A 26,631-nucleotide genomic window follows, 5' to 3' on the forward strand; every position below is an offset into this window, starting at 1 on the left:
AGCTAGATGGCCGCTTGTTTATCTTCAAGCCTTTAAGACCGCAGATGCTATATCTTTTGATAGCCGGGCACCATCAGCTTTCGTCACCACATTTGCTTATGCACACATTTTTCTTCAGCAATCATGTCAGGAAGGGGTGTCTTTTTTCAAGCAAACACCTTACCTTCCCATCTGCCTCTCCTACTGCAGAAGGAGAAATAGATTATACCCACCACATCATTAGGATACCTCTTGTATGTGTTAACGACATTATCAAAAGAAAGCTCTCTAGCTCACATTCAGCCTACCTTCATGGTTGGAGTTGAAGAAGAGAAACAGACACCAGACACGTTGTCAGTAGAAAGTTAGAGACGGGAGTCCTGGAGATACTGTTCTTGGCACTGAACATCTTAGTTTCCCGATCAAGTTTTCTTTTAATCTCCCTTTCTATTAAAAGTCTTCTCAAAGATAATGCAATAAATTTAGATCTGTAGCCAGATGCAAAGCAAAACTTTTGGCAGGGAATACTCTATCAAAAGACTTTGCAAATGAAATATGCTCTCCCTTGGGGATCGTTCTACAGTTTAATTTAATTTGATATTTCAAATTAAATTAATTCAAATGGTTATGCAGTTTCCAGGGAAAACAGACTTCATTTATGATGTTCTGCCACCAAATTGTTTCTCAGTCATCATACATCTTACATGGTTAACTACGAGTGATAAATAGTGACAAGGTACGCTCCTCTCATTTCTCTGCCTTAATAAAAGGCACCCAAACCCTTCCAACGCCACACGCTCCCTTATTGTGCAACGTGGCCATTTCTGCCTCAGCCTCGCAGAGCATTAATGAAGATGCATGAAGCCTCATGAGAGGAACAGATGGGACAACTTCCAGTTTCTAGATGAGGAGACAAGTGGTAAGGGGCCTTACCCTGCCTCAGACAAAGAACCCAGATGAGGTTCAAGCTCCTGGGTTCTCAACTCTGTGTAATCAGATTATGCTCCAAGGTTTTCATTGTCCCTATATCTTATTATAATCTGAGCAGGGTCAACAAATTAGAAAATTCAGTAGCTATTGTGTTAATCATTAATATGGACATTCTCTCTGGGGAGTTATGGAGAAGACTTGTATCTGTCTCATGGATGTGGGTTTTTTTATAATGATGATGATCATACAATAAAATTGACCTATTTTCCAGTAGGCTTTTGTGTGCATTGTATAGATAGATAGATAGATAGATAGATAGATAGATAGATAGATAGATAGATATTATATAACTAAATCTAGGCTAGTTGTACATTATCAAAAGAACGGTCTGCCACTAAGCATTCAGCCTTGATCCATGGTCGAGTGGAAAGCCAAAGGTAGAGAGCATGAAGGGAGAGATCTACTTTATTACACAAGTCTACCCATCTGAGAGGGCGGCGGCCTCCATCCCTGGCGTGCAGCATGGTAGGTGGAGGCCCCTCAGTGTGACTAAATGGTCCTTGATGTCGAGTTCTGGAAGAGCCAGTTGACTGTACATTGAAGAGGACAGTATTGAACACTGGCGCTCCTAGTGGCTGAGCGGGATTCTTTGGTTGCTTTGACACAGGTCACGTTGAGTTTCATGGCTGCCTCTCCTGTGGCGAATGGGCAAAAACACATTTACCCATACCTGGTGTCCGGAGGAGCTTCTGTGCCTGCTTTTCTCCCGTCTTTTGTAGAGCAGGCTTATTAAACATATGCCTTTCTTTGAGCCCATTCACCTCATGTGCCTAAATGTTGGCCTGAAGACTGTAGAACCCTTTGTAAAAAGTGTATGCCTCTCGTATCACTTCCATACCTAATGGCCACATGCAAACCCTACACTCTTCAGCTAAGACATAGTGTCATCCACAAGAGACTCACTCATAACAGGGAACACTAGCTTAACCGTCGGCCCAGCACCTCCTGCCTTCAACAAGGGGCACATGGGTGAGGGAAAGTGCAGGGCTTATCTAAAGGACCTCCTCTTGCCCTCCAGCACCACCTATCCCTGCTCCATGGCCCCCTAAAATCCACCGAAGCATACCCCACGCCTTATCTTATTCAGGCTCCCCACTGTGAGAGAGCTCTTCTTCAGGGGACAGTGCATGACTTTAGATATCTTTGTAAGGAAAAATGGAACTTGTATTCCTCTTGTGCTGAAACTTTAAAGATCATCAAAATGCCAATGGAAATGTGTGCAATATCGTTGTTTTAGGTGCCACTGGCTCTGTTTTGCTTCATAACGACGCTATGTGCAACACAAGGAAACTCTCCGCGGTCTCCGTGCCCTCCTCACAAGGATGGCTGTGGCAGCCTCTGGGTCAAGTCCATCTCCTTGGTGGTCTTCGGCTTTTTCACTGACCCTCTCCTTTACAAAATATGATGTTCTTCTCCAGGGACTGGCAGCTCCTGAGAACATGTCCAATTTGTCCAGGAGATGCTTGTCAATCAGACCCATGCTGGAATGAGCTTATTGTTCAGTCATTCCGCATCAGTTTTCAGGCACAACACCCTGTGGGCTCATTCTGCTGTAAGGATAATGCTATTATGCAATCATTATTATCAGCACCGGAATGATCAGGTTAATGCTACAGCCACATCATTAACTCATCAGCCAGTTAGCTTCTAGGATCCCTTGAACTCATAAATGCCTAACTAATCCTAATCTTTTTGAAAACCTTGTTTTCACTTTGGGGAGAAGGAATCTGCAAATTCCAAAAGTAAAGGGAACCCCAAAGATTGTTTCAAAAGCCAAAACGCATAGAAGACGAATAAGAACTACAAGTATTGAACACTAGGATGAGCCGGGCTGTTTTAAATACAATATATTACTCCATGTTTGCACCTCTGTGATCGATCTTATTGCACCTATTGTGTAAAAGAAGACACTAAGACACACGGCGATGAAGTAACTTGATCAAGGTCACACGGTTAGGCTGTGCTAGAATGTGCAGTCAGTTCTTTCTTATCTGAAGCCCTCATTCTTCCTGGCTGTAATAGTCTGCCTCACTGGCTTACAGATAAATGCAAATTGAGAAGCATGAATTTTATGTCTTTCTTTGCCCATTCATCCTCCTTCATTTTGCCTTTTTCTTCTTCTCTCTTGCTGACTTGCTTGTTATAATCATATAGACACTGGGATCCAGTATTGGCTATCATTCTTCTTGCTCTTTTTATCCCACAGAAATATTCATTAAGAATCTACTTGCTGTGAGCATTAAAATAATGACCTTTTGAAGCAGTGGTCAGTCTTGCCTTGTAAGGGCTCACATTCCAAAAGCATGGTAACTTTCCTATCCAATGGCTAGATGGATAGAAAAGGGTCCCTCTCCGTGACAAATGCCAATGAGAGTAATGTTTATTCAGCCAGCAGAAGATAAACATGTGCAGTGTTCTTAAACCAGATTTCCAAGTTCATAATAGAAAAGAAGGTTTCAATAGAAACCTTCCCAGCTGTTTTCCATTGCTATCAAGAATGGAACAGAAGGAAACGTGGTTAGCTCCCCGCAATGGACATTCTGATCATGCATAAGAATGTTCTCCCTGTGAAGAATTGTTAGTCGATGAGTTGGTTGACTGAGACAAGTTGTCCTTGAAGACCTTTTAGAATAAGACAGCTTGCTTCCTGAGCCATTTTTGGTTTCAAGGGAGTGGATTGAATGAGCTGAGTACACGGGTTATCCAGACCTGGAGCCCTTTGATTCTACAGAATGCATTCAGACAGTTCGTCTATACCGTCAACATCAAGTGGAAGTTTCATCAATTTTCTTATAAATTCCATAAACTAGCTGTAAGATAAGATATGTTAAATAATCCAACTTGATTTTCCCATCCAAATATGAATCAAGCATCACATCCATATGAAGAACTAACTGAAAAAGATAAAATTTAAAAATAATTGTATTGTCATATAATTCACATATCATACATTTTAACCATTTAATCATATAAAAAGAGTTGGACAATCATCACCACACTCAATTTCAGAACACTGTCTTCTCATACTCATTATTCTTAGCTCCCCATTCCGCACCCCCCCTATGCCCCCTGCCATGCCCCTAGGTACTTATCAATCTGGTTACTGTCTCTATGGATCTACCTATGCTGGATTTCCTATACAGAAAATCATACAAAACAAGAAGCAAACCATCCACAATGCACACAAACCCCAACAATAATGACTAGACAACGCAGAGAACAACCTCAATTGAAAAGAAAGTAGAAAATATTAAAACTGAAACAACTTTAAAATTAGTCAAAAGGGGATTAAATGATCGGGTGTTATAGTTTAACCTAACTACGTCTGCCATATTCAACTTTACAGTGCTCTCTGTCTGACAGCAAGGCTAGTCATAGGGGACTAAGGTCAGAGGGGAGGCTTACCCCAGGTAAGAACCTTGCAAATGGATTTGGGCCATCTGCATACCATTCCCTCCCTTGGATTTGGATTTTATTATTTACAATTCTTGGATCAGACAGTCTGGTGTGATTCTTCTATGTGGATTTAGTTAACACCTCACTTAGATGGCTGCTTATTTTAAGACAAACCTCTAAGAACCCAGATGCTTTCTTCTCCACGTCTTCAATATTCTCTTCATGGGTGTGCATATCAAGTAGGACCATGTCATAGGACTAATCATTCTTAGACTGGAACTTGAATTAAGTGCAAGCCCAAGTCCATTCATTTCTCCATGGTTTATATATGTTTCTGGTTCACTTTAGAGACATCATTGTCATTTTATGTTAGAGAACATTATCAATCATCCTCATGGGGCGTAAGGTAGTTCTATTGATAGTGTCATTACTTCAACATATGGAATAGAATTTAACACCACAAAAGAAAAGTACACATATATGGGCCTGCTTCAGACTGCAACACATGGATTATTGACAACATCTAAGTTGTTCATTAAACTTTTAAGTGACTGGACAGTTTACATGAACAATGAGGGTTAGTGATAGGGCAAACTTTCAATGACATTCATTGGGGCAAAACCATGCCTACAAGATTATTGCATGTCATAAGAATGCAAAGAGAGCATTAGACTAGTAAATATTTGGAGTCCTGGGCCACCATTCATCGGGCACCTTCAAAGCAAGAGATCTGAACCAAAGCCTAAGACCCACCAGTTCTGTGCATAACATTGGCATGGCAGTCATTGGCTTGTCAGTTCTTTAAGTCTGCTACAGATGTGCTTGGGGTAAAGCCTAGTTCTCTCAGTGGTGTTTCCACATCAAACCTTTCTAGTGTTGCCTGTGAAGGATGATGTGTGCTTCAGAGAGCAGAGTCTAAAGCCCCAGAAGTTTCTAGCACATGACCTAGGTCACCAAGGACTGGATAGGTCTAAAGGGTCCAATGAGGAACATAGTACCAGGCATATTCTCCTGTTGGGTTCCATATGAGTATTAGTAAGCATTGTTTTCCAGATGTGGGGTTTTTCTCCTAGTTTAACCACCAACCTAAGTGTAATCGCCTTTGCTGAGACATACATGGTCTCCTCCCCTCATCGTCACTTGAATTTCCAGTAAGGTTCACTTATCACTCTTGTAGGAGTGTCTGTTTATTTGGAGTGACCTTAGTATAAGAAAAAATCATTTTAAGATAGCAAACATCATGGAATTTTGTTGTTGTTTTTAGGTTCTGTCGAGTTTGTTCTGACCCAAAGCGACCCTGTGTACAACAGAATGAAGCACTGTTCAGTCCTATACCATCTAACTGAATTTCTAAAATCCATAAGTGGTTTTTAGCTTTTTATAGTCAAGTAACTGTAAGCCTCGGCTACCTCTTTAATGACAGCTGCATGTATTTTATTCACAATTTCATGAAGATGAACAATGTATGCACATCTGTCACTACGGACCTGGGTTCAGATCCTTCCACTGCCACTTATCAACTTATACAATTTATGTGATGTATCTTAGCTGCTGATTCCTTAGATACAAAGTGAAATGTGAGACTTGGTTTCTAGTAATGAGGGCCAATGATGGTTCAGTCCTAGAATTCTCACTTTTGAAGCAGGAGACCCAGGTTCAATTCCCAGCCAGTGCACCTCATGGGCTGGTCTATCAGTAGAGGCTTCGGTGCTCCTGAAGAGGTTTCAGTGAAAGTTCCACCCTGAAGTAAACTGGGAAGAATGCTCTGGTGATCTACTTCCGAAATCTACCAATGAGAGCCCTACAGATCATAACTGTCTGATTGGCAGCTGATGATTGTTCTGGTGCAGGACCAGGGAGCATTTTGTTCCATTATGTATGGGCTCACCATAAGTTTTGATACTGATGATACAAACAATAAAAGCAAGTTCCCGGTATGGGGCTTAAATTAAGTAATGTTTGCAAATCACTCTACAGACTACTTGGCATTTAGTACAAATAGTTCTTTCCTAGTATGAAGTCCCATGAAATCTCCTAGATTCTAGCTTGGATTGGTGACACCAAATCAGGCCAATTCCCCATGGAAAGACCTAGCTGCTATATCCACTGGCAAGTCCACAGCACAGCTTTAGAGCTCTCTCAGGTAAAGCCCTCCAACCTGGGCCTGGTTTCTAAAGATAGCCCAAGCGCTGTCCTCTGCTAGCCTTACTTGATGCTCAATGTGAGCTTCTGAGCTCTTGGCTGTTTCAGCATCTCTTGTCTTTACACCCAAGGTGCTATCATTGAGAATTTTTTCCTGGAAAGGTATCGGCAAGTACTGAGGGCGTGTTCAATGAACTGGTGTTGTTGCTGTTGTCGGGGATCCTTGAGTAGATAACGACTCGGGCACTGAGTAGGTTCGGACCTTGTGGACAACAGAACGAGGCACTGTCCAGTCCCGTCTGTGCCCACTGCTGCAGCCGCTGTGGCCATCTGTTTCACTGACGGTCCCCTCTTTCACGGATCCCCTGCTTTGCCAAGCCTGGAGCCAGTCCTTCTTGAGGAACTACTCCTGAGAACGTGTCCAAAGTCCTGGAGATGAGTCTCCCCATCCTCACTTGTGAGGAGTCTTCTGGTTGAACCTCTTCCAAACGTGCTCATCCTTCCGGCAGTCCCTGGTGATTCACTATTCTTCAGCAGCATGATTCAAAGGCACCAGCCCTTCCACAGTCTTCCTCATTCCTTGTCCCGGTTTCCTAAGCACGCAAGTTGAGTGAAAATACCCCGGCATGGATCACGAGCACGTACCTTAGACTTCAAAGGGCTCCCTTGACTCTTCAACAGTTTAAAGAGGTCATTCGCAGCATTTTGTCCAAAACAATATTCCGTTTGATTTCCTGACTTCTGCGCCCATGAGCAAGCAGTATCATAGGGATATCATCGATGGATACGTAGTAATATCAAAGTGGTTTTTTGCCAACTGGCCCATCCTGGCACGGAGTAGAACTGCTCCATAGGGTCTTCAGGGTGGGAACCTTCCAAAGGAACGTCGCGAGACCTGTCTGTCTTTTGAGAGCAGTCAGAGTGAATTCCAAAGGCCAGCCTTTCAGCTTCTGGTTTACCCGTGTCTGCCACCCATCCACCTTAGTATCATAGTGGAACCGGGAAATAAAGGATCCTCATTTGACGCCAGCATTGCTAAAGTGACTCACATGCCTGGCAGTTCACATCACTGCTCAGGCCCTCAGAGGCAACTGTGGTTTTCGTATGTGCCTACTGTATGCCAACACCTAGTGGCCACAGTCCTCACCCTGAAATCTACACTTAGCCCAGGTTAGGTCATAACCCCCCAGGTAGAGTACAGCCTTCGTTTTCCGGACAAGGAGACGAGGGTCCAGTGAAGTTGGGAAATGTAATCTGGAACGGCCCTGGCCAGTGGACCAATGTGTAGATGGGAAAGCCCAGACTGCCTGGCATCAAAGTTTGCACATGCTCTACCACACAGCCCTGCCTCAGTTTCCTCATGTACAATGAGGTGAGGCTAAGATCTCTTGAGTCTTTCCTGGTCCAGATAGTAGACAAATGCAGTCTGGGCTTCTTCCCAGCTGCAGCAATCAGCCTGAACACATTAAGGGTGGAGTTACAGAGATGACTACATCAGTCAATTTCCTTCCCTCTCGCTTCCTCTTCCTGCCCCTCCATCACTGTCTCCTTCCCCATCAAGCTTTGTTGTTGTTGTTTTGAGAACGTTTTACTTCCTTCTTTGAAAAACAATTGTTGACTTGTTGTTCCTTCAGAAAAGGATTTTTTTGTGTGTGGTAGGGGTGGCGGGCAGTGACAATTAGAATAGAGTACTTTGGAAATGATGATCCTATTTCCTTTAAAGATGCTCTTGTGATATAATGATGAGCCCTCTGCTAACCTCCTCTTCCCCTGCGAGATCTTTCTGGTTCTCAGCGGCTGACGTCCTCACAAAAGAGCAGACGAGATGGGGAGCTGAGCCTTCTGACTGAGCACCGAGCACAGGGCAACTTGAGCAACCCTAGTTAAGGCAACTCAGAAAAGGTGTGGAGACTCCACGAAAAACAGAAATGCCAACCAATGTTCGAGGGATTCGCCGTTAACACGTATCAGGAGAGAGCAAGGGAGCCAAATTTATATAGTTGCGAGAGGATCCGGCTCAGAGCGAACACAAGCATGGCCTATAAATATCTCCATGAAAACAGTAGAAATGAAGTAAGGGAATTAATCACCGTCTGCAGAGCCGTGAAGAAAGATGCAGTCCTCCTCAGCTTGGGGAGGGCGATGGAAAGCACAGTAGTGAACAGTTCAGCGCCAAGAGGAACAATGGGCAAAGGGACAGGCTCTTCCGGGGAACAGGGCTGAGGCCCCTGTGCTACCTGGAGACTGCAGGCGAGCTGAGATTAAATGCTAGTAGAGAAACTTGGGCTAAGAAGACCCAGTCAGGGCTGGCTGGAGGTCAAAGAAGATGGCCTCAGTGCTTCTCCCACCTAGGATTCTGAGGAGCAATTACTTGCTCTTGCAAATTGCTTGGTCAATGCGATGAGTAAATCAAAGAGCAGAGGGAGTGAGCAGACTGCAGGCTACAGCGTCCCAGAAAGACCCCATGCCGATTCGTGTTTGTCAATGAGGCATTCGCAACATCATGTGGGATTGGCCCACTTATTAAACGATCCGCTGATTAATGGGAAAAGCATCTTCCCTTGTCAGATGGCAGGCACCGGCCCAAGGACAGAATCCACGCGTCCCCCTTCCAGAAGAGTCCTCTTCTTCCCTCCCTACCCAGTGCTCGTGAAGTGGTCCTTCCTGCCCCACCCTCCCCGTCAGCAATATTAACAGTACTCAGAGGAACTGAGGCCTCTCCTCCTCAGAGCCTGTTTAGAGCTGGTCTAAAAGGTCTGCTGGCAATCATGCCGGCCGTAGGCAAGCTCAAGAATTATTGATGAAATAACCTTTGGGGGCCTGAGTCTGGGGTTTTGCAGATGCGACGGCAAGATTATTGTTTAAGTGGGGACTTGATCAGGCGGTGACCTAGAAAACATTTAGTCTTTTATTGCTTTCACAGCTTCCTGGGGCTAACGCAGTCTTCTGCCACGGAAGCCTGAGCAGCTTATTGAGAAAGAGAGTAAAAAGAGTGGACAGTGAGTCCGGGAGGTTGCCTGCATGCCCAGAAAGCCAAAAGTCTAGGAGCAGCATTTTGCCCCGCGACCAGAGGGCCCTGGGCCTCCTTTGACTCCCTGGGACTAGGCTGATAGAAAACGACTCGGCTCTGCAGTGATTTGTGTTTTCTCCTTTGGAGCTCAGCCTGACTGGGTTTAAGGGACAGATAAATCCTTCCGCAGGGAGGCCAGTATTAATGGAACCACCCTGGAGAGGGGCGGCAGTGCTAGGAACAAAGGCTCAGGTTCAGGGAACCATTTGCTGTCCAGAAGATTCCTACTCCCGGCAACCCCTCGTATGTCAGAGGAGAACAGTGCTCATTAGGTTTTTGATGACTGGCTTTGCAAGAGATGCTCACCAGGCCTTTCTTCCGAGGTTCTTCTGGGTGGCCTTGACCTTCTCACCTGTTAGTAAGCACTCAAGCCCACTCACTGTGTGCACCACCCAGGGATTCCTCAGTTCAGATTAACCAAACTGAAAAACCAAACTCACGTCCATCGAGCTGATTCCGACTCATAGTAGCCCTCTCGGACAGGGCAGAACTGTCCCCGTGGGTGGCTGAGACTGTACGTCTTCACAGGATTAGAAAGCCTCCTCTTGCTCCTGTTTCAGATGCACAGAGACTGGGAGCACGTAGACCAGGGTCATCGGCTGGGAGGGCCGCACCCAGGGCGTGAGGTTGGGAGCTGAGTGAAGTGCCCTTCGGCATCTGAAGGCAGCAGCCACTGAAAGGACCATTTGCCAAGAGCAACACTGCCAGGTCACAGGGGTCCTCCATGCTCTGCACAGAGCTGTTCCCCCGACTCACGAAGTCCTTCATTCAGCAGTCAGTGTTGACGGCACGCCTGCCCTGGGCCGGACACTTTGCTTGGCTGAGAGAGTCCAAGAAAAATAAGACAACCTCTGCTCTGAAGGAGCTCAAGGGAGTCACCCCCGCTCCTTCGTTCCATCATAGAGGGATACACGAGAATTTCCATGAGCGCACCAGCAGGAGGTTATGGCGAGAGGTCCCATGGGAACACACCCAGGAAGGAGCACTAGGAATCCACCAGTCAGGGAAAGACCACCCAGGTCAGGCCAACGCAATTGCATGACTCACTCGGGGACTCGTAAAAGGCCCAGGAGAGCGGGGTGCAGAGTTCCTGATATGGGAGGGCAAGAGAGATCATAAGAGCTTCCAGCATTAAAGACTGATTACATGCTTGATCCAGGGCTAAAAGCTCCACTTGCCCTGTCTTATTTAATCTTCACAACAACCACCTAAAGCACAGGCGAGTGTGTCACTCGCTGAGGGTCACGGTTTGTCCGGGTCAGAGGAGCGATAGGTGCATGCTTGTGGGGGGTGAAACCAGCCACCTGGCCCTGCAGCGTAAGTCAGATTTGCTGCAGGAAGGTCTCCGAAGTCTGAACCATTCCAATCTGGGCACTGCCGCTCAAGGGCTTTAGCGGCCACACGTCTAGAAGGAGCCTTGCCATTTGACAAAGGCCCTTAGACAGCATATTTTAAGACATTCGGGACCACTGGAGGTTTCTGAGCCGAGGCACGAGGTGAGCAGATGGATGCTTCAGGGACAGACTAGAGAACTTTCCAAGGGGAGCAAGGGAGAGGGGCACACGATGGAAGCTAGAGCGGCGGGCTGCATGGCTGATGGGCGTTCACCTGAGTGAGATGGAAGACGGTAGCCCAGAAGAGGGGGAGAGGAACCCGAGGAGCAGGGGTAAGGAAGCTCATGAGAGCTCTGATTAGCAATCTAAACTATTGAACAAAAGTGGCTGATCGGAAATGTAACCCCCCACCCGAGTGGCCGTTTTTTTAAAAAGACTGTACAGTGAACCCTCGTTTATCGCGGTTAATCGGTTCTAGACCCTACCGTGATAAATGAAATTCCGCGAAGTAGGATTCCTTATATCCAAAAGTTTTACCTTTTCCTGGATGGTGAGCATCTTCCTCTGGCGCTTATTTTTATAGTCAGAAGGCTTAGAAGAAGCAGCTCGTTTAGGAGCCGTCATAGGGCTTAGATAAAATTTCTTAAAAATCGCAAACAATTACACTACACTGTACAAAAGCAAACATTGCATCTGATACGTAGCTCCGATACGTAGCTCCGATACGTAGCGATGCAAACAGAAGCGTGTACAGTATGAGCCAATCAGTGGCAGTAAAGACAGAGCATGCGCTGTTACGCAAAAACCGCGATAGAGTGAAGCCGCGGAAGTCGAAGCGCGAAGTGGCGAAGGTTCACTGTACTCTGAAAACAGTGAAGAGGACCACTTAGAGCAGAGTGGAAACTAGAGGCAGAGAGACCCCCATAGGCACAGTGCTTCTCCAAGTGCCGTCCCCACACCACCTGCCTTCAACTACCTGAGGCCCTTTCCTGAGCCCTGCTGAGCCTCGGTCTGGGGCGTTGGTCATCCCTAGCATGCTGGGATTTATGAACAGCTGAGTTAGGGGGTGATGCAACACCTGTAGTATTCTGCCTTCGAGACAACGAGCACCCAATCTGGGGCGGAAATCACGGAACCCAAGCGAAGAAGAACCAAAAGTAAAACTCGCGGTTGGCAAGTGCCTTCCGGCTCACGGCAATCTCGTGAGCCGTCAGAGATGGTGCTCCGTGGGCCTGTGACCTTGCAGAAGCAGACGACCAAGTCTTTCTGCTGGGTGACTCTCAGTGGCTTCAAGCTACCCGCTTTGTTATGAGTAGCTGAGAGCTTAGCTGTCTGCATCATGGCAGGCCTTGAGGGAGATCAGAGATCTTGCACAGCATTGGGCTGTGGGGTTGGTGAGGAAGAGAGAGGAGCTCAACATTGCTTTGAGGTTTCCAGCGTGGGGCCCTGCCTGCCTGGTGATGTCAACAGGAGCAGCTCACGGGGATGTTGAAGGCAGTTTCCTTTTGAACATCTGGAGCCTGGTGCATCTGCAGAATATGCCAGTGGAGAAACCTGATAACCTGTTTGAATCTCTGATGTCAAGCTCAGAAGACAAGTGGTTGGTCAAGACTGAAGAGGTGAATCGCGGGGGTGCACATATCGCTTCCTCCTGTTGCCCCCAGCAGAGTGAACCGCTGCCTTCCCTGCGCTTCCACGGTCCTGTAAACAGCAGCCTTCACACTATGTTGTCCTTACTTGTTTCACGTGCCTGTTGTCATCCTTCCCATTCATATCACCAAGCTCCCAGCCATGCGAGAGTCTTCTTTTGAAATGCTGAATGAATAGGATTGAGAACATACACAGAATTGAGCGAAGACTCTCAATGTAATCTCAGGCAGCATCAGCAGAAGGGGTGAGCAGCCCAAGAAAAGTCCTCAAAGAAGTCTAAGGAGGAGCCATTAGGTGCTGGGAGGGGAAGCCGAAGAAAAGACCAAGAAGGGAGTAAGGAAAGGCTTTCAGGAGGTGAGGGGTAGCTAACAGTGTCCCGCAGAGCTCTGGCTGTCCCTTTGGGGAGTATGGCTGAGGCTGGCACAACGATTAGACCCAGCACCATGCCTGGAACTGGTGGATGGTTTCTTCCTTGCAAGACCAAGCAGCCCTGGCATCAGACGGGTGAGCTGTGAAGCCATGGAAACCCAGAGAGGACCTGGAAGAGTCCCCAGGGCTGCTGCTGACTGAGCCTTGACTTTCAATCCCCAGATAGTTAGCACGGTGGTTCACTTCAAGGCCAGCTTGTGGCTTTTGTTCCTGATGGCCTCCATCTCTAGTTTTGACCTGACAACCAATAAAACAAAACAAAACCAACCCTAAAAACCCCACTGCCATCCAGTTGATGCTGGCTCATGGCAATGGGATAGGACAGGGGGACTGCTTCTGAGATGGTGCCGTTACAGAAGCAGGCAGCCTTGTCTTTCCCCATGGAGCAGCCTTCCAACGAGCAACGCAGTCTTACCCAGAGCTCACCAGGACTGCGTCTGGGCTTCACAGAAGTTTGGGGACAAGAGTCATTGGAAATGCCCTGGCAGCCCATCATAGGACAGTTTCCGGTTATCTGGGGTTTGGTCAGTTTGTTTATTTGTTCTTCTCCTTCTGTTTGTCCAGGCCTCTTTCAGTGGGCTCAGCTCGCATGGCTACACTATGAACTTTGATTTTTGCCTTTATGCCTTCTGAGGTGAGGGGCTGTTAAAATGTGAACCAAATGCTATTTTTAAACAAACAGAAATGTGTTCTCTCTCTCTCTCTCTTTCTCTCTCTCTCTCTCTCTCTCTCTCTCTCACTCGCTCCCTTTTGAATTGCTATAGGGCACATGACAAAGCTTCCATTTGGTAGGCTGCAGTTTCTCAGTGGTTTCCTTTAGGCAAGAAAGACTACTCTATCTCTCAGCAATGTCATCACAGCTCACACACGAAGTGCCTCTGGCGGAGAGGTCAGACGTGGGGGCTTGGAAACTAGTGGGTGTGGGGGCAGGGGTAGGTTCCACAGGATCCTTCCCCTGGGAGGACCACAGGCAGGGCGAAAGTCTAGTATAGAAAGGGGTGACTGAGGTTATCCTTCAAATTGGACCTCTGGACCCTAATATCCAATGCCTCAGTAGACAGCCCCACCTAAAAAGTAATATTCTAAAACCAAGTTGATTAGTTAGTGTCTACTCTGTGTCTAACAGGGTTTCCGGTGTCGGGGACACAGTTGACAACCAGACAGGCACAGTACATGACTCGCAAAGCCTAGCAGGGGCAGCAGCATTGAGAACGTTGTTGGCATTGTTATGAATGTCATACAGAATAGTAGTAAGAGTAGCTAATGGGTACCAATGGCTTACTGTCTACTAAAGGTCCCTGAATAGGACAAATGATTTGTACTAACCAAAAAGTTAGTGGTTCAAACCCACCCAGTTGCACCACTGAAAAAGGCCCAGTAAACAGCTTCCTTAAAGATTTGCTTCTGCAGTTATTTGCTGTCAACTCAACTTCATCTCATAGCACCCCATGTGTGCAGAGTAGAACTCTACCCCATAGTATGTCCAAGGCTTTGTAGCAAATCCCCAAGCCAGGTGCCTCTGGGGAGGATCAAACCACCAGCCTTTCAACTAATAGACAGAACTTGACTGAGTGTGACACGCAGGCACTCCTCTGGAAAGATTACAGCCAAGAAAACCCATGGAGCAGCTCAACTCTGTACGCCGTGAGCTCGGCGTGAGTTGGAACTGATCCTATGGCAATAGTGCCCAGCACCATGGGACACAGACACCAGGGAACTCTGATGGCTAGAGGATCAAGTAAGGCCCCAAGTCCTCTTCTCAACCCTTTGTAGTGGCCCATCGGCCCCCATATTCTGCCAGAGACCAGCTTTGAGACCTGAGGTCTCTGCCTCTTTTTACTCCACCCTGTCCTCAACCCAGTCAGCCAGGTTTGACATGGCATCTGTCACAATATATCCTGAATCTGCTTCCCTCTCCATTCCTGCCACCCCCTTTAACCCAGCAGTGGTTACCCCTCCTCATCTGGCGTCTTATAGGGACTCAGGATCCCCGCCTCCAGCCTGCCTTCCTCCTTGGTCCGTACACCTTCTCCAGATCAGCATTACAGAAAGGCTAGCTCCCTCCCCTTCTCAATGCCTGAGTCATCTCTTGCACACAGATTTATCTTCTGACATAGGCATTGGCTGCCAACTGCAAGGTCGGCAATTCAAGACCACCAGCCTGGTGAGGCTTTCTGCTCCTGTAAAGGTTTACCTTCTTGGGAACCAACAGAGGCAGTTCTACTCTGTCTTATAGGGTCAGTATGAGTCAGCATCGACTCAGTGGCAGTGAGTGAGCCAGGTAACCCTTATGCAACCAACCACACTGATATAACAAAACTAATCTAGCCTCTCCATTTTATAAATTTGGAAACGGAAAGTTTATCAGCACCCACTCCCCAACCCCAATCCTCTCTCTTAGCTGGGGCTTTTCATGCCAGCTCCTCGAATTTATAGGCCCGCTGCCTGATAAGATACAGACTAACATTGGGCAGAACACATTCCCATATCTCCCTCTGCCCTGTCTAGGGGGATCTTAAATTGGTCCGCCTCACTGTTGCCTCTGCAGAAGGCCTCCTCTCAGATTAGCTGAGCAGGGGAGAGCCTCTGGGCAGCTGGCCTAGAATGTCCAAACCACAGCAAACCAAGTGCATGACCTGAAAGTGCCTTATTACTGCATTTTGCTTAATGCAGATCCATCATTTTTGGAATCTCCTTTTTGCCGCTTTAGAGAGAAGCCATGTTGCCCAGCAACTGGCATGTCAGTGACCTCACAAAGCTACTGATCAATAAAGTTCTAGCTTTCTAACCACTCCCAGAGCTGTTTGGCCAGCACAGTTCTTAAGGCTGGGATCTGTCAATTTCTTAGCAGCTAGATGATGTATTAGAAAGAACATCAGATTTGTAGCTATGCAAAGATTGGCTGCTGTGCCAGTTGCACCAGACCCTAACTGTGGGTTCTGGATAATGAACGCCAATGTCATCCTCCACATGGTGAGGGGAGTTTGAAGAGAAATGTCTGGTTCCTTCCATTTCTGACATCTGTGTTCTGTATTCTTTGAGGGGGGTCTGAGCTGCTCCTGTGATCCAAGTTCAACGTGATGGAGGTTGGCCTTTGCATGGCAGCAGAACCACTCACTGGGATGTTACCCTTCCAGGGAAACCATCTCCTCCCAGCCCTCAGCCTTGCCTTGCTACTGCCTCCCTGGCATATCGACAGACAGCAAGACTCTCCGGGAAGTCCTTAAGAAATGCCCTCCATATGTTTTTGAGTCATTTACACTGAACCCATCATAATATTGTTCTTTGAAGATCCATTTACATTTGTTCTAAAGGCTTATTTTAAAGCTTATGCAAATTAGCTAGATTAAGGTTTCATTTTGGAAGGCAAAGCTGAAAAATTTAAAGTTGAATTTAAAGTTGGGTGTAAATAGAGTTTCACATGTGTTCTAAATAGCTCTCTTCTTAGCCCATATACACTGCAGTTAACCCCCTGGTATACTAAGGTCCTTGGCGGCACAAATTGTTTTCACTTGGCTGCCAGCGCAAGAGTGGGAACTGTCTCATTCTGTTGTACATAGGGTCACTATGCGTCACAACTTATTCGATGGCACCTAACAATGACCATCACCACCACCAATTATGAGGTTGGACTTTCAAACTCAACAGTAGCATCATGGAATAATGGCTTGGTGATCATGATAGCCAAGGAAACCCCGAGGAGCAGCTCTGCTCTGTACCACGTGGGGCTGCCAAGCGTTGGGATAGGCTTGACAGTAACGGGGTTTGTGGTTTAGCATGAGACCGACAGAGGCTCTCTAGAAGTAGAATGCTGACTGATGGCAACTAGGGGCAATGAGGAGAACAAGAGAAGTCTAACCTTGTTCACCTTAACTAGCCGTGTTTCACCAGGTGAATCACTGAGTTTTATTGGGTTTGGGTTTTTCGTTTGGAACTCACACGAGGCCTCAGTGGTTCCTAATGTCCACTGTATTAGAGTCACCTCATGAAAACCTTCTGGACTCCTAACCCTGGCCTACTGAATCAAAATAGTCACAAGCAGAGCCCCCGAATCTGGATTTCCTCATGCTCCCCTGGGCGTGGCCAGGTGTGACCACTAGATGAGATGATCCGTTAAGGACTTTTGCCCTCTGCTTCCACGATTCTAGGACGTGCTGAGTGCATCTCGTTGACTTGTAGCTCCCTGTTTCCTAAACTTGGATATGTGCTAACAGCCCCCTTCATCCTCTGATCCCTCCTGTATATGCTGTGCTACCTTCCTTGAAGAAGCATGATGCCTTTGCTGACCTCTAACCAGGTGGGAGGAGCTCTCCTCAAGCACTGCCAACACACTTAGACAGGGGCCTGAAGTGTGTGTGGCATAGTGGGAAACAGTGTCCTGCGTCTTGCCCTGTAAAAGCTAATAGACTAGTTGGTGGACAAACATAAAAATGTTAAAAGCACTTAAAGACCACAAATATTGTATCATTAAAATTGCATGCGTGTTAGTGGCCATATGCAAATGTAAGCACTGCCTAAGTAACATTGTGTGGATCTGAATTGGAACTTACACCTGTGCTCCAAAGGGTTAGTCGCAGCAGAAATGGAGAGAGGAAGGATGCAGCTTAAACAGAAAACTAAAGAGGCCTGTCCATAAGAAACAACACCCAGTGTTTGATCTGGATCACCACTTCCCACAGTTGAAACAGGGAAAGTTCCCCGTGTTACATAATGCTTGGGGCTGATTTCCATTCAGTGCCTACAGCACCCCTTCTGGAGAAACCCTCTCCCTGGTCTGCCACTTCTCCTGTGCTCATAAAGCCCCAAAGTGTGCACTGTCTGATGAGACTTCCAGGAGCCTCGTCCCTCGCTGTACCACAGAGGTCTCTCGTGGAACAATAGACATCATCCACTCCATGAATCTGGATCCTTTTCAAGTAGCATGGCCTCATTTTAATATAAATCTCACAACGGTTACCTTCTCTGCTCCCAATATCAAAGAGATATATCTGAGCCTGGCAAGGCAGAATCTAAGAACCTGGGTGGACTGGTCTTTTAGTCTATGTCTGCGGCCCCTCCCCTCTCTCCCAAATATCATCCAGGAACCAAGGGACACTCTGCTGCCCGCCACATCTTTGAGCCCCAGTTCAGCTGAGGGATTACTGCCTTGTTAGTCTTCTCTCTCCAAGGAAAAGCGGCCGCTGGGGGAGAACCATGCTTTACCAAGAAACTAAATAGCAAGAGTGAGCACTATGCTGCTGTGGTAGACCAGAAGGCTGGGGGGGGTGGGAACTTTGTACCGCCTCCCTGTCTGAGCTCATGGTAGCTGCGGAAGGCGTAGCTAAGCCCTCCTGAAGAGCATTGCTCCTGACAACTGTGGCACAAAGTGCAAACCACGACCGTCTCCGTTGCATTTAGCTCTTAGTTTCTCTCGATTCCGTTCATGAAACCATATTTTCCACTGTGGCCTCAGTCCGGCCCCATCTGCATTTTCTTCCATTAATGGCAGTAGCGGTCCTCACCGTCGCCCTCATTACCTGCTCAATACGAATGTGGAGAGAAAACATAATTAGGTGCCACTTAAAAAAATAATAATGTCTTGAAAATAGAGCAAAGGCGTAAGTCAAAAGGATGGGGAGGAGCCCACTTTTAATGAACGGCGTAGATGGGTTTTAAATGGGTGTTTTTCTTTCTTTCCCTCTTCTCCCCCACCCTCTCCAGTGAATCATGACAAATCTAGAGTTCAGCTGGATGGATTATTTGATTTCCTCCTCTCTACTGAAGCAATGAAATATTTCTGTAATATTAAACCCGTCAAACTGATCAAAGTGCAGTATCAAAATCCTAAGTGCCCTTTCTTGCCCACTCCCCTCAGTTCTGGCAATACGGAGCACATTTTGTTTGCTGGCCTCGAACTCCCTGCGGTTTTTAAAATGCCGTACCATGCAGCCCGATTTGCAGTGTTTGCTGCATTTCCACCGTAGGTATCTGAAACCCTTGGTGGTGGAAGTATCTTGGTAGGCTGCCTCACCTCCCAAGCCCTCTCCCAACCCACTTGGCAGGGCTCAATTTGCTTTTCTCTCCCCGGCTCTAGCTGAAATAGAAAGTTACAAACATATGGCCACACAGAGCAGCCCCGTCAGTTAAGAAAGGTTCAGGAAGCGTGCCAACGGGCCATTGTTAGCCCAGGCAGCCTGCGCTGGCTTGTTAGTGGCTCTGAAGTTGGCGCCACTGCTTGCATCCGGGCATGTTGCGTGAATATTACGGAAGACCTGTTGAATCTAGCACCGCCCCTCCATTTCCCTGAGCTGCCATGTCCTCGTTTGTGACAGGAGGGTACTTCAGCTATGCCTGCTCAGGTTCTCATACGAAGTTGGCATGTGGATGAACAGCAGAGGAGTCTGGGAGAAGTCCTGTATCCTTGGCACAATAATGTCAGCGTACCGTGAGCACAAAGGCCATCCTCTGCTCTGTGGGCAAGAAGCTGAGCAGGTTGCATTATTGGGCTGATAGCCGTTGCACAGTGGATAATAAATAGCACGGGAATGGTGGGAAGAGCTCAGCGTTGAAAGAAGACCGCCCTGACTTGAGGCGCCATCCTGCAGGAAAAGAAGCTAGCAGGTGTCTTAGTTTCCTCCTGCTGTTGGAGAGAGATGCCTTCAGTGGGCGGCTGTCAAGAATGGAGCATGGTCGCCTCGACGTTCAGGAGGCTGGAATTCGGGATCCAGGCTAACCCCTGAAGGAAGGCATTCTCTCTGTGTCAGCTCTGGAGCCACATCAGTTTGTCTTCCAGTGTTCCCTGGTTGCATGGTGGCCTTTCTATAGCGCCTATCTTCCCCCATGTATGCTAGCTTGTCTCTGGTCATGCTGTGCTTTGTTCCTCGGAAGTGATGCCTTGGAGATGGGCAACGGAGAAGGAAAGCTATCTCTATGTGCAGACTATGGCACAGGATTATGCATCGGGCTACGAACCACAAGGTCAGCAGTCCAAACACACCAGAGATGAGACTTTCTACTCTCTAAAGAGCTAGTCTTGGAAAGCCACAGGGGCAGGCCGCCCTGCCCTATACAGGGTCTCTAGGACTCTGAGTTGACTCGATGGCAGTGAGTTTCAGATTTGAGCTTCCTGATACATAGAGAAGGAGCCCTGGCTGTGTGGTGGGTTACTCACTTGGCTGCCAACTGCAAGGTCAGCAGTTCGAACCCATCCACCTCTCTGCTGGAGAAAGATCGAGTCTCCACCCATAAGTATCTGCTGCCTTGGAAACCCTAGGGAGTGGTTCTACTCAGTCCTATAGGCTAGTTAGTTAAAGGCCAACATGGAATTGAGGGCAGTTGGTTTGCTTTGGCATGCACAGAAAGGATTACTACAAAATGATAGAAACCTTTATTAAACAAAATGTCAAGATGTGAAACTATTGGGTTTTTCTTGACATATTCTCCGTCTAGGTCAGTACATTTCTGAAGATGGTATTTCCATCTTTCTCACCATTCCCTGGAAAGTAATAGCATCTGGGGTCTTAAGGGCTTGAAGTTAAACAAGCAGCCATCTATCAGGGAAGCAGCTAAGCCCACGTGGAAGAAGCACATCAGCCTGTGTGATCTCGAGGTGTCCAAGGAATCGGGTACCAGGCATCAGAAGACCCAAACAATCATATAGATGCAAACAAGGAGGGTTGAAGTGGAGACCCGAAACCCAGCTGCAGACAATTGAACATCTCCTCACAGAAGGGTCACAAGGAAGGAACGAGTCAGCCAGGGTGCAGTATAGCACCAATGAAATATACAACTCTCCTCTAGCTCTTTAATGCTCCCTCCTGACCACTATCATGACCCCAGTTCTACCTTATAAATCTGGCTAGACCAGAACATGTACACTGGTACTGATAAGAGCTCTCAATACATGGAATCCAGGTCAGATAAACCCCTCAGGAACAGTAATGGGAGTAGCGATACCATGAAGGGGGGGTGGGGGGGAGAAATGGGGCACCGATCTCAATGATCAATGTATAATGCCCCCCAAGGATGACAAACAACAGGAACGGGTGAAGGGAGGCAGTGGGTGGTGTAAAGTATGAAAATAATAATAATTTATCATTTATCAAGGATTCACAAGAGTTGGGGAGGGGGGACAAAAGAGGAGCTGATACCAAGGGCTCAAGTAGAAAGAAAATATTTTGAAAATGATGATGGCGAGATAGGTACACGTGTTCTTGATACAATTGATGTATGGATTGTTATCAGAGCTGTAAGAGCCCCTAAGAGAACAATCAGAAGAAGAAGAAGGATGTCCCGATGGGAAAACACGCCTTGGTGCGACTTCTGTGGCCTTTTCCTTACGGATGCCGTTTTCCATTTTCTAACAGCATCTTCAAAACAAGCCCCATGACTGTCTTGGGTCCTTAGAGAAAACCTATCAATAGTATCTCTTGGGGATCCCCAAATAACCTCCTGCAGTACCTCCCTGCCTTGAATTGAACTGTCCTGTCCGATCGCCTCGTAATCGAGTGGCATGTTGCATTAGGCAATTTTGCCGCACAAGCCCGATTTGAAGTGTTAAAGCACAAAGGTGTCACTTTGGGGGCTAAGCACTGGCACCTTTGAATCCCCTCATCTGGATGGAAAAGCTGCACAAGGAATAAGGAGGACCACACAAGAAGTGAAGTATTTGCATCATGTCATCAATACAAAATATTGAGAGCATTATGGCTGGCCAGGAGGGAAAAAAATCTGTCTTAGCAGAAGTACAGCCATTCTGTACTTGCTCCTTAGCATTGAACATGGTGAGGAATAGTCTCGCGTGCCTTGGACATGTTATCAGGAGAGACGAGGCCCTAGAAACGGGAACCTTGCCTGGGAAAGTAGGTCGGTGACAAAGAGGAAGATCTGTGACAACATGGACTGATGCCATGACGGCAGCAATGGCCTCGCATGACAACGTTTGCACAGATGGTACGGGGTGGGGTGGGGCTCCGTCCTGTTGCCCGCTGGGTTGCTAGGAGTGGGGTTGGAGCCAGCTCATCCTCATGAGATTAAGACAAATGCATTGCTTATTTCTGAGAGAATTCATAACATTAAGCTCCGATCACTGTCCTTGAACAAGCGAGTCTTTCTAAAGCACCGGGTCTTCATTTGCACAATAGAGGGAGATATTAGCAAACTGCTTTCCAAGCCTCTTGTGCTGGGATGAGAACGGAATGAAATAGATGTTTAAACAGCCACAGTGCACAGGCCCTTCGCACATGATAGCGACTGCCTGAGGGTGCAGGACCATGTCAAGTCCTGGAAGAGTGAGGGAGCAAGACATGGCCTGTGAGCACACGGAATTTCTCGTGGGATGCCCAGGGAAATCAAACCTCGGGATGATATGGAGTGGGAATCCATTTCTTTTCTTTTCTTTTTTTTTTTTCAGGTACACATTCTTTTTCCTCGGGTAACTAACGTCACCGGTGACAGAGTGAGTTATGTACATATTGGGTAAGGTCAGCAGTTCGAACCAGCTAGCCCCTCTGTGGGAGAAAGACGAGGCTGTAAGATTGACAGTCCCGGAAACCCTATCTAGGGTCCCTAGGAGACAGAATTGACTTGGTGGCTGTAGGTTTAGAGGGGGTTCTGTGTCCATAATATAGCAGTGAACCTCTATTTTATTTTATCTTGTTTTGTTTCTAACCTTCTGCGCTTCATCGGTGCTGGGATCCAAATAGACATCTCTGGGAAGGGAAAAGGAGGGAAGGGGCCAAACATGGGTGGATCACTAAACTCGGTTCTTAACAAAAGAGAAAACAAGCTCCAGGTTTTTAGAGTAAGTGCTATTCATTACCACTTAGCAAATATTGAACCACTAACTACATTGCACACCTAGAAAATAAAGAAATTCCACTCGAATAGCAAGGGGCTCCCTCCAGAAATTCTGTGTGCAGCCTCAGCCTCAGATGTGGCCTGAGACTAACAAGGGAAGAGGCTCAGCACCACCTGTCAGCTGGGGTTGGGCCCGAGGCACGTGGGACGCCCAGGTCCATCGGCAGCCCTTTTGTGGGACTCCAGGGGTCATGGGGCTAGTAGTCAGCTTGATGCCCAAAGAAAAGGAAAATGACCAGATAAGATGGGGTGGTGTGGAGAAAGGGGAGGGGGAGCTCTTTGAGCCTTCTCTCTCTGACTGAAAGTTAACTTGACTGGTCTTGTATGATTCATCCCTAGCACGTAGGAAACTTGGCCTATCCCCGTGTGTTTAATATATCCTCTGTGATCAATAGTCTGCATACACACACCTCCACAGCTGACCACGTCCAAAAATACACTGGAGGCTTTGGGGATGAGGAAAAAGAAGAACCAGCAGATACTTACTTGATGTGCCCTATGTGTTAGCCCTGTGATTGGTGCTCATATGTTGTTAGTTGCCTTTGAGTTGGCCGCACATACAAACGAAGGAAGCTTTGCCGGCTCCCGTGTCTCTTCGTGATGGTGTTTGAGTCCATTCTATGGCAATTGCAGTGCCTTCCAACCCAGATGGCTTGTCTTCCGGTGTGATACTGAGTAACATGGTGTTGTGCCTGATTTTGTGAGGTAGATGGCCACGCCTTTCACTTTAGTCTGCCTTCCTCCTGAAGCTCCACTGAAACTTGCCCACTGTGGGTGACCTTGTTGGTATTTGAGTACTGAGAAGTATGGTACGCTACCACAGTACAACAGACCAGCCTACTTCCTTAGCCAGGATCCACATGAGACTCAGCTGCCCCTGTTCTCTCCACTCCTCAGGCTGCCCCCTCCCCTTGGCCCCCAGCAGGCTGCATCGGCAGCAAGGGCCCTAGGAGGAAGGAGCTGAAGGGCAGCCAGCACACACTCTTGCCCTTGAAGGTGCATCCCTGCCCCCTCCAAGGCTGGGCCCCGGCCCAACTTGCTGACAGCCATCATTGAGCCTAAAGCAGCTCCTGACCAGGAGGACACATTCATTTTCCCCTTGGCAAGCACATTCCCACTCAGCAGTCTCCAGACGCCCAGATTCCACCGAATCTGCATGAGAAAATTGCCTAACGGAGCAAATGGGGAAACGTATTACTTGAGAAAACTTTCACATTTTCCCCCTTTAAATCTAAATAAGGGCACTGCTCCTGAGGATAATGCTTTCTGATGTAACAAATGGGTAACTAAATGGCCCCTTTCCGCACCCGGCTCCCGGCCGTCAGCAGTAAGATGCACTCTGAGCTCTTCCTGCACAGCACAGGGGTGCGGAAGGACTGTGGGGTGAGAGCGGCAAGCCCCATTGGCCTCTCTCCCGGTGAAATAGGCATGGCAATTAATCCTCCCCTGCCCCCATCTCCACAGGAGTCCTCTTGTCTGCACAATCCAGAGCTTGACTTAGAGTGGGGCTTCCCAAGCTCCTACCAGTGGTACTCTGGTGGGGTTCATGCTACGGGAACTGCCCTATTCCTTGTGAGACGTTCAGCAACAACCCTGTTCCCTATCTGCCAGATACCCGTAGTAAACTTCCCCCGCTCCCCCCCTACATAAGTGTGCCAAACAAAAATGCCCTCCTACATTGTCCAATGATCCTGGGCAGCAAAATCACCCCTAAGTGAGAACTCCTGACCCAGGTGATCTCAGAGGGGCCTGCGGGCTCTGTAGTCCTCTATTTGGACAATGATATGAGCACTGGAAAGGGCTGGGCTCAGGGACAGGTAGACCTCCGGTGGAACCCCAGCACCGGCATTTCATTTTAGCTGTGTATAGTGGTGCTCACTGACTTCAACTCTTTGAGCCTCAGTGTATATCTCTGAAAAGGGGGTGTGTCAGTCTGGGTAGAGTAGAGAAACAAATCCATGGACACACATATGTGTATAAGAAAGAGATTTATATACAAGAGCAATTGAACATTGAGAAAACATCCCAGCCCAGTCCAGATCAAGTCCATAAGTCCGATATTAGCCCATATTTCCAATATCGATCTATACAGTCCTCTTCAGACTCATGAAACACATGCAGTGATGCCGAATGCAGAAGATCACAGGCCAGTGGGTGGAAAGCCCTTGGACCCAGTGGCATTGTAAGCATCTCAGTGCTGGCAGGGGGTTCTCTGTGGCTTCTCCGGCTTGAGAGGTCTGGTTGCATCCATGTGACTTGTCTTCTGCCATGTCTCCCAGGGAGTAGCAAAGAGAGCGAGAAGTGTCTTCTGCCTCCAAGGAGGAAGTATCAGATTTCCCAAAATTCTCAGGAAAAGGCCATGCCCACAGAAGTCTGATTGGCTATCTCCAGATTGACAGCCTAGACTCCACCTCTACGCTCTTAATCCTTAAATTGACACCAGATTAGGTGACTACCACAGGGGGAATGGCGGTGCCTACTTCCTAGTTGAGAGGATGGCCCTAAGACTTCGGGCACATAGTACATTGCCCGATAAGTAGTGTTAGGCTTGCTGTGATTGTGAGGGAAGGGGAAAGCCAGAGCATCTGCTCGCTTTCCCCAGCCCCGCTTGTGACTGGAACTGTACACAGCCAGGGAGCCAGCTGCCCTGCTGCACTGAGAATGCAACCAAGAAAGGCATTGGCCATCTCCTGTGTGCCAGACACCATGTCAGGCGGAGTCACAAACATTCTCAAGCTAAATTGTGGGTAAACAGCGGTGGTTGGGTGATACCCGCCCAAAGGCATATGGAAGCAAGATCTGGCTATCTGCTTCTGAAAAGTTACTACCTTGAACATCCTATAGAGCAATTCCATATTCTGGATCCATGGGGAGACCAGGAGTAAGAATCAACTCAAAGCATCTGGTTGTGCTCTCGTGTTTTTGTTGCTGGACTGAGCGATGCGTTGGGCATGATCATAGCATCACTGTGTTGATGATGGGTCAGGAAATATCGGGGTATTTATTCTGTACCTACAGTAGCAAGAATGATTCTCCCACCCCCACTTATTTTGCCATTAAATGAAGAGTGTCCATTCACTGGCTGCCCATGAGACACGCCATGAAAGAGAAGAGGGATGGGCATGCCATTTTTCACTGTGCTGGTTCACTTGTGAGGAGTCCGCATCGTCTCCTTGGTCTGGCTCTATCTAAAGAGCCATTTACTTCAGTTCATACGAGAAAAAGACCAGGAGATAATATCTGTCCTTCAACCTGAGTTATAGTTTCGATTTCTGCCTTGCTCATTTCCCATTTTCTGGGGTCTGACAGCTGTCTGTTACTGGCACAGTTACCTTCTCCAATAAGCCCAATTCCCCAGTGGGCATTACTGAGATCACATCCCTAGTCTGGCCTTCCCCAGGAGAGGTTTTCGTCTTCATCGGAAATATTGATCTGTCGCAGAGTTACAGGCTGTTTCTATATTAAGTGTCAACATGGTGGGGAGCTGGGAAGGGGGTTGATGGAAACTCTCTCTCTTTCTTCCTGGTTGGTCCCTTGGCTGGTTATTGCTTTAGGGCTCCAGGGTTGCTCACCTGGACTCAGCATTTGGCCTTGTCCCTGTGAGGACTCGTGTCTCTGCTCTGATCACTAACTCCAGGGTGGTGTTCAAATGCAGCCAATGCCATGACACATTTCCTACGTGCCAGTCACTTCAACATATTTTATCTCATCCAGCTAGCCTTCATGAAACCCATTTTACAGACTAGACATCTAAAAGCTCACAGAGGGAAACAGTGCCATCAAAGCCCCTAACTAGTCAGGGTG

The sequence above is a fragment of the Echinops telfairi genome, unplaced genomic scaffold (genome assembly GCF_000313985.2).
Source record: "Echinops telfairi isolate 266 unplaced genomic scaffold, ASM31398v2 ScPeMD7_7465;HRSCAF=8503, whole genome shotgun sequence".
In the NCBI taxonomy this organism is placed as follows: Eukaryota; Metazoa; Chordata; class Mammalia; order Afrosoricida; family Tenrecidae; genus Echinops; species Echinops telfairi.